Raw genomic sequence first — 9,238 nt, 5'->3', positions numbered from 1 at the left:
ACTTCATTCTCTTTTACGTCTTTCAGTTTCAGGAAAAAGACATGGGGTGGTGGGGGTGAGGAAGAAGAAGAAATGGGGGTGGTGGGGTGTGAGGAAAAAGGAGGAAAAATAATGGTTAAAAATATTAAAGTGGACCCCACTAAAAAAATGTTATACTCTAAAACGCGCTTTTATTTTTTGTTTTGCCACGTCAGTCGATAAGGGAGCAAATTAATTCACTTGAAAGTTGTTAAGGGGGGTAAATAATTGTCTGATTAGTTTAGGGTCTAAAGTAAGTTTTGGCGATAAGTTGAGGGGGGATTTGATGTATTTTCTCCTAATAAGTAAAAAGGAGTCAAGCAAAATGAAAAAGAGATAAAGGGATATTCTCTCAATTCCTTTTTACTTGTTTATTTAATTTGACTTGACAAATAACTTAAGAATCAAATATATTGAGAGTAAAACATACGAAATTATCTTTATTGTTTATGTTTTAAAAATTAAATTTGACTTGTAATACTTTATGTAATTACTAAATAAAATAATAATAATATAAAAAAAAACTATAAATCTTTTGTGATTTACTAAAATAAATAAGTAATAAAAATAATTAATTTTTAATATAAGAAGTAAGTAAAAAGGGAATAAGTAATTCATAAGGAACAAGAAAAGATTTATTAAAAATTACTGCTATTTATAATTCAATTATAAATATATAAATAAAAATATCATGAAATGATAAATGAGGACAAATGTAATAATATGTATGAAAAAAATAATAAACATAAATGAGGACAAATGTAACAATATGTATGAAAAAAATAATAAACATGTGTTACTATCTAATTGCACTAAAAACTTTGTGAGGACTACCAAAATATGCTATTCTCCCTTATATATAAGTATAATATAAAGCTTTTCGTCTCATTTTAATTATTAATCTGCTTTTTTTAATGTCCACAAAGAAAACTAATAAATATAAGATATTATTTATTAAGTTTCCCTATTTCGTAATTATATTTTCTTAAAAAAAATTTAATATGTTTTTAAAAAGATTACAATGGTGTAGTAAAAAATTATTGCAAACTTTAATTTCATATTAAAAGTTATTTTGGCATAATTTTCTTCAAGTTAAAGTAATTATTTTTAATAAATTAAAGAAGTTATAATTAAATGACAATCTAATAAATAACAAAAAGAAATCAATTACAAAAGATCAAGTGGAGATGGTCTTAACAAAAAAAGGAGAGGGCAAAAATGAAAATATACAAGAAAATGAAACCATCAATACTCTACAAATTTAACATGTGCAGCAACTTTGCTTTAAAAAAAAGTGAAAAGTCTAAAAAATCCTTGTAAGGACTACCAAAATTATGATATATACTATTGGACAATAAATTTTTTGAGACCGAAAATAAATAATCAAGACAAGAAAAATATATTGCAACAATCAATTTATTGTTTTCAATGCGAGTGTTACAATCTCTATGAATCCTCTGATTCACCTTATCAAATATAAATTCAAGGGCTTGAAGCTTGATCTTGAATTTGAACTTGGTTTGTGGACTTGAGGGACTTGATCTTGACTTGTGCTTGAATTCAAGGGCTTTTGAGCTTGTTCTTGAATAGTTCGGTCTTGATCTTGAATCGTGATGAACTTGATTTGAATGCTTGAGCTTTTTAGAGAAATAGCGACGTTTGATCCACGAGCTTTCTCTTGCTACCTATTAGAATTCTGGGGCTCCTTTTTTCTGAATTATGAGACTCCTATTTATAGTTGTAGTAAAGGAAGAGTCATGATGAATATGGACTTCCTTTAACCAATTAGATTTAAGTGATGTGATGCCTTTTTATGGGCTTTTATTTCATGGGTCTGCTGCATCATTTTGACTTGTGGCACGATCCTATTGGCTCCTTCACTTGACTTGGCATGCCACGTCATTTGACACGTGACGCTTATTTAGGCCTCTAGAATATGACAATATCTTGGGCTTAGTAAAGTGGGCTCATCATTTGTAGCCCAAATTAATGGACTAACCCAATAAATATTGGGCCTTATTTAAATCCATACACATTTGGACTTAAATAATTAATTCAATTATATTAATCTGTAATATTTATTTGGGACTAATATATTTTGAATTTAATATAATCCAAATTTTGTAAGGATTTAAATTTAATAAAATTGCATCACCCACAAATGCCCCCTACTTCAAGACTTGAGACAATTAATATTTTGGAGACTAGCCTTGAAGTATGATTATTTAAACATGTTTCCTTTGTGCTTCAACAATTTCCCATACATAAGAACACCTCATTCAAAAATTTTAAAGCCGAACCATATTGATGTTGTCTTTCAAAACTCTTTTTTTTTTTTTTCATGAATCTCTATACTTAAAACCCGTTGGCGAGACATGATATCCAATTCCAAACAGTTTTGGAAGACTTTTTCATTGTCTTACTTATTAGAAATAAAATTCTTCCGATTTAAGCTTAGACTGGAGAAGGAAACAACCTCCAATTTGTCTTTGTATGGGAGAAGAAAACAACCTTCAATTTGACTTTGTAAGGGAGAAGGAAACAACATCCTATTTGAATTTGTATGGAAGAAGAAAATCAACCTCCAATTTGAATTTGTATGGGAGAAGGAAATAACCCCCAATTTGAATTTGTATGGAAAAAGAAAACAATCTCCAATTTGAATTTGGAGATGAAAGTTATCCCAATCTGAATTTATATTGGAGAAAGAAATAATCTCCAATTTGAATTTGGAGATGGAAGTTATTCCGATCTGAATTTATATTGGAGAAGAAAACACCCATCCTACAACTCTATAAAAGGAGGTAGTTTCCCCACTTTTTCAATATCAATTTTGGAGTTTTCAAGCCATCCAAAATATTGAGGTAATTTCTTTCCCTCCTACTTTTCTCTTATTTTTGTCACTTTTTTTCAGCACTGCATGTTAGTGGTAAAAAATTCATATCTAATTGTAGGAATATCTAAATTATGAACCATTTGATATTCCAGAAATTAGACTTCAAGATCTATAACATATCCAAAATTCAAATTTTAATTCCTTCAATATAAATCTCGATAATTTTTTTTGAATTTAGCCCTGAATTTTATCATGCTGAAAATTTCAGATCTGCTCATCTTTACTAAAACTTTCATATCTTGAAGTAGGAAGGATGAAATCACAAGCCGCTTGATTCTTGTGAAACTAGACACAAATATCTATAACATATCCAAAATTTATAATTTAATACAATCGATATATTTTCAGGTGTTATCCTGAAATCAACATTGAGTTTTGATGCATCAACAATTTTAGATTTACGTGATATCACCAAAAAAATTATATCTCAATGTGAAAGTATCAAAATTATGATCCGCTTGATCCTATAGATGCCTGAAACATGCATGTATAACATATCCAAAATTTGAATTTTAAAACTTCTTGAATTGTTCTGGATGATTTTTGTTTTGAAGGCGATCTTATATGTTGTCTGGCAGAGGATTCTAGATTTGCATCGCCTCACCAAATAATTTATATCTTGATGTGGAACCATCACCATCAAAGGGAGTTTTGATTGATTGGATTTATTCTCATCAAGGCATCTTATATCAATCCAAGTTGGTGATATACAACTTTCAAGATCGCAGCGCTCTGATAGGTAACATCCTTTCTATTTCTGTTTTTACTTTCTTTCTTCCCCCCCCCCCCCTTTTGTAGGGTTCAAACAAATAGCAATATGCAACAATTGGCTTAGGGTGCGAGAGTTTAACTTTATCTTCGTACACTCTAAGATCAACCAATTTTGACTTCAAGATGGTGGACATCGGCTTAAGGTGTGCCAGGCTTCGTCACCTCAAGACCCGACCAATTTTTTCTTGAAGACGGTGGACGTCGGCTTAAGGTGTACGAGGCTTCATCACCTCAAGACGCAACTAATTTTTTCTTGAAGATGATGGACATTGGCTTAAGGTGTGCGAGGCTTCGTCACCTCAAGACCCGACCAATTTTGCTTGAAGACGGTGGACGTCGGCTTAAGGTGTGCGAGGCTTCATCACCTTAAGACCCAACCAAGGTGTCACTTCTTCTTGTGGAGTGAAAAACACTACGCCATCAGCAGCTCCATCTCGATGTGCAGCACCATCAAAATATATCCTCCATGGGGATCTAACTTCAACAGCCATTGCATCTTCATCAGGGAGTTAATCGCTCAGCTCCCAATCATCAAGTATTGGGTGATCTGCCAAGAAGTCAGCCAATGTTTGTCTTTTTACAGCTTTTTGGGGAACGCACACAATCTCAAACTGTTGAAATTGAAGGTACCACCTTGCAAGTCAGTCATTTAGGACTGGTTTTGACATCACAAACTTGATGGGATTTACCCTAGACACGAGATGGACAACATGAAATTAAAAGTAGTGTTTCATATTTTGGATAGAGAAAGCCAATGCCAAACATAACTTTTCAATTGAAGAATACTTCAGCTCATTTGCTATCATCATTCTGCTCAGATAATAAAGTGAGTTTTCTTTGCCTTCACTATTTTCTTGAGCTAGTAGTGCTCCAACTGACCTCTCTTGTGCCGCGATGTAGAGTCTCAATGGTTTCCCAGGTATGGGTGCCGCAAAAACTAGTGGCTTCATTAAGTATGATTTGATACTCTCAAATGGTTGACATTTTCCATCCAGGTTTGAGATGAACCTTCTTAAATATGCTAGCCTTCCTTGAAGGTTTTTTAACTCATGAATATTTTGAGGCTCAGGCATCTTCAAAATTGCATCGACCTTGTCTTGATCAATTTCAATTCCTCGGTGTCGTACAATGAAGCTTAGAAATTTTCCAGAAGTAACTCCAAAGTCACACTTCAATGGATTCATCCTAAGTTGATATCTTCGAAGTAACTCGAATATCATTCTTAGGTCTTTTAAGTGGTCATCTTTATTTCTTGACTTTACCACTAGATCATGCACATAACATTCAATATTTTTATGAAGCAGACCATCAAACATGTTCTGTATAGCCTTTTGATAAGTGGCGTCAGCGTTCTTCAAACCAAAAGGCATCACCTTGTAGCAATAAATACCTTTGGGCGTACAAAATGCAGTGAGTTCTTCATTCTTTGGCGCCATACGAATTTGATTATAGCCGGATGAACCATCCATGAAGGACATTGCCTCATAACTAGTGGTGGCATCAATCATTAACTCCGGTATGAGGATTAGAAAATCATCCTTAGGGCATGCGTTGTTGAGATCTCAAAAGTCAACACTCAAATTTGGCCATTCTTCTTTCGTACTGAAACAATACTTGAGATCCACATGGGATAATTGACTTCAGAATAAAGCCAGCTTCAATGAGTTTGTTAACTTCATTTTCGATCAGTGGAACCAACTCTGGCCTAAAGCATCTTTGGGCTTGCTTAACAGGACGGGCACCATTCTTGACTGCCAACTGATGGACCGCTACTTTTGGATCTAAGCCAGGCATTTTATTATAGCTTCAGGCGAAGACATTCATATATTCTTTGAGTATGTCCATATAAGCGATTTCCTCCTCTACTTCTAGAAACGCACTCAGGTAAGTTGGTCTTGGTTCTTCATCGGTTTCAAGATTAACTTCCTTCAAGGGATCTATTGTGGCCTTTACTCCTTCTTAAAGTTGCAATGGAGCATCTCCAGTATCTTTCTCCTTTTGAGGATCATCTTTATTGATGGATATATGATAACACCTAAAGGCATCTTCTATCTCTTTATCAACCTTTATTTGAGATGAGACATCTTTCTCATTTTGAGTCGTAACATGATATGAGAAGCTAATACTCTCTTTGGCTTCTTCACGTTTCTTGGTATAAACAACAGTATGCGCCTTTGCTTTTAACACCTCATTGCATGAAACTACTAGTTTCGTCTGTCGCTTCATTCCAGAAGGAATCAAACTTTGGATTTTAAATGATGAGTGCAACATCGTGCTTTGAAGACTTCTTTGACGCTTGTTGTTTTTTTCTTATTTATAGGACCCAACCTTTCAAACACAGAAGTTGTTGATTCTCCAAGTCGATCAAATATGGAGGGTCTTTTATTAGCGGTAGTGGATTTTTCTTCCATGGTGATGTAATTACTGACTGCCCTTCTTATGGAGATGCGAATTGGAGATGGCTACGTGTATCCCAGTCCTTCACGTTCTTGGCTGGTGTTACCCTCCGATGGATGTTTTCCCAATCTTTATGGCTCAGTAGGATTGTATCCAGCCTTTACAAATAGCTTATATGCATTTGGATCAAAGTCCTCTTTTGTACGCTTCGTAGGAAGTGCCATATCTGGTGGTAGATTTTGAGCCACAAATTCCCCAAGTGGCCTTGAGGATAGATTTATTGCGTCAATATTTTTGATAGGTAAAGTTAGCCCTTTTAGCACATTATCTTGGGCATCAGGTGAGTGATCTTTCTTTTTCTTTACCTTTGGCACGTAGCGAAGAACATGAGCTTCCTTCTTTTCGTAGGAGCGACGCTTTCTTTATTCGAAGTGAAGAAGGGCTTTCTGTTGGAGAATTTTTCGATAGTCACCACAAACTTCTTAGATACAAGTTCTTCACACTTGGTCTTGGTGACATCTTCAATCTTTTTCTCTTCTACAACATGATTCTTTAAGTAGAATTTTGCATCGGCAAAATATGACTTAGCTTCAGTGAATGGCTTGTCATCAGCGACTATTGTTATTTCCACTCCATTTTTGAGGTACTTCAAACATTGATAGTAAGAGGATGAGATAATTTTGTTCCCGTTCACCCAAGGTATACCAAGTAATACATTGTATGAAGTTTTGGCATCGATCACATGCATCAATGGGTTTGATTGAAAATCATCCATACTAATCCCCAACTTGATATATCCCATGGCCCTTTGTCCCCCTTGGTTGAAGCCTACGACTTTCGCCCAATTCGCTAGTAGCGATGCCAAGCTCCTTCATCATACGAATAAGCAGGAATTGACTCCAGATCCCTCGTCTATCAAAATTCTATTGATCTTCTTTCCTAGAATTTGACCCATCATATATAAGGAAAGGTTAAGTAGGGCCTCACCAAGCAGAAGATCGTTATTTGTGAATGTGATTTTTGTATTACAGACATATGCCTCTTCGCCAAGAGTTTTAGCAAACTTTTCGGAAGGTGAAGGAACCTTCATGGGTAAATTCTCACCCTTTGCCCCCTCTTTAGAGGTATTAAAACAAGATGCATCAAGGTTGACTTGGGCAGTCTTTACACGAAACCAACTCGGTAAGAATTTCTCTAAAGTCACCGGACGTCGAGGTTTTTGGTGGTGAAGCTCTGTTACCCTCGTCTTCCTTGGGACTCCAACCAACTTCTCTTTTCTTAGTTTCTTTACCATTCTCCTTCTGGTTGGCTGCTTGGATGACTCCTTTCGTCGACTCATCCTCCTGCGTCTGCGCCTCGTCACCTGAGTCCAACCTTTATCATTTCCTTCATCAACTGAAGACCTGTTAGGCTCTAATATTTTTTCATTATGCTCTTCGACTCATATATAGATTGGGTCAAGTGAGCCAAAAGTAATAGAGATTTGATGAGAACTGCCCCTCTCATCATCGAAGAAGATCTTCTTCTCTTTTTCCAGTTGCATGACTTTATCTTTAAAAACAAAGCACTTTTCCAGAGGATGACTTATGAGCCTATGATATTTGCAATAATTAGGGTCATTGGTCCTTCCAGCTTCGTTGGGATGCTTCATCTCTGGGAGTTTAATGATCTTATGCTCAAGGATTTTATCGAAAATCTCAGCAACATCAGAATCAAGGAAGGGATGTTTCTTTTCTTGCATCTCCTTTAAAGTTTTCTAATTTGGACGTGCTTCAGAAGCTATTTTCTCACTTTGCTTCTTGCTCACCTTTGTGGTGACCTTCACATAAGACACATCAACATTCATGGACTCTTTGTTTTTATTTTTGGGAACAAACTTTCTCTATCTTTTGGGTTCCTGCTTTTTCTTTCCCCTTCGAGGGTCATGAATAGGTGCTCCTTCCTTTCTAGTAGAAGACATGATCAACTCCATGTCGTGAGCATGAGTAGCTAACTCTTCAAAGGATTTTGGTTTAATTCTTTGCAAGATGTAGAAAAGCCCCCAGTGCATTCCTTGGACTCACATCTCTATTGCAGAACTTCACTAAGCCTATCTTTGCAGTTTAGACTCACATTTCTCCATCGATTGATAAAGTCGATGACTGGCTCATCCTTTCTTTGCTGAGTATTTATGAGCTCTATCATGCTCACTGTATGCCTTGTGCTATAAAACTGATTTAGGAACTCGTGTTCCAATTGCTCTCAAATGTCGATGGAGTTAGGCTCGAGGTTTGTATACCAATCAAAGGCTTTTTTCTTTAGGGAACGAACAAACTGTTTGACAAGATAGTCACTATAAGTTCCAGCATTATTACATGTATCGACAAAGTGTGCGACATGTTATTTTGGGTTACCTTTGCCCTCAAATTGTTGAAATTTGGGGGATTGGTAACCAGCAGGCATTTTGAGGCTATCTATTCTTGCAGTATAAGGCTTGCATATGCAAGGAAAGACTTGGTGACAACATCATACTTGTCTTTGAGGGTCCCTTCAATAAATTCTCTCAATTGCCCAATTGGGATCATTCCCTCAGCAGAAACTTGCACCTCTTTAGCCGATGGTGTTTGTTTCACAAGGTTTTATATCTCATGAACCTCTAAAACTTTTCCTGGTACATGGCTAGATTTTCCATCTATCAAGCCTTCTAACCTATCCACTATCTTATCAATCCTATCCTCTTAATTCTGAACATAGTTGGTCAGGCCTTCAATTGTCTTTGTCAGATTCGTAAACTGCTCCTCCATAGATGAGGCATCAGTTACCATTGCTTGCATGATCACCGGAGATGTTGGAGAGTAACACGGATTATCACATAAGTTGATTTTTGAAGTGCTTAGCTTATGTGGTGTAAATGGATATGACGCATTTGTTGAACGACCATCGCTCTTGACTCCAGAGTATTTGGAACTGGAATGCTCAAGTAGAGCTAGTCTTTTTTAGCAATTCGGCCACACTGCTTCCTCCTTCTGAAGAACTTCCATTGGACTTCGTTCCTTTCAAGGTTGAAGATCTAAAAACTGGAGTTGGAGTAAACGACACTGGATGTGTTTGTTGTCCTAGCAAGCCTGCCTTGCTTCTTGTGACAGCTCCCAGGCTTCCGAAAGTAATACCAAAGAT

Source organism: Capsicum annuum, chromosome 1 (assembly GCF_002878395.1).
Source record: "Capsicum annuum cultivar UCD-10X-F1 chromosome 1, UCD10Xv1.1, whole genome shotgun sequence".
In the NCBI taxonomy this organism is placed as follows: domain Eukaryota; kingdom Viridiplantae; phylum Streptophyta; class Magnoliopsida; order Solanales; family Solanaceae; genus Capsicum; species Capsicum annuum.
Note: the sequence above shows the minus strand (reverse complement) of the source record.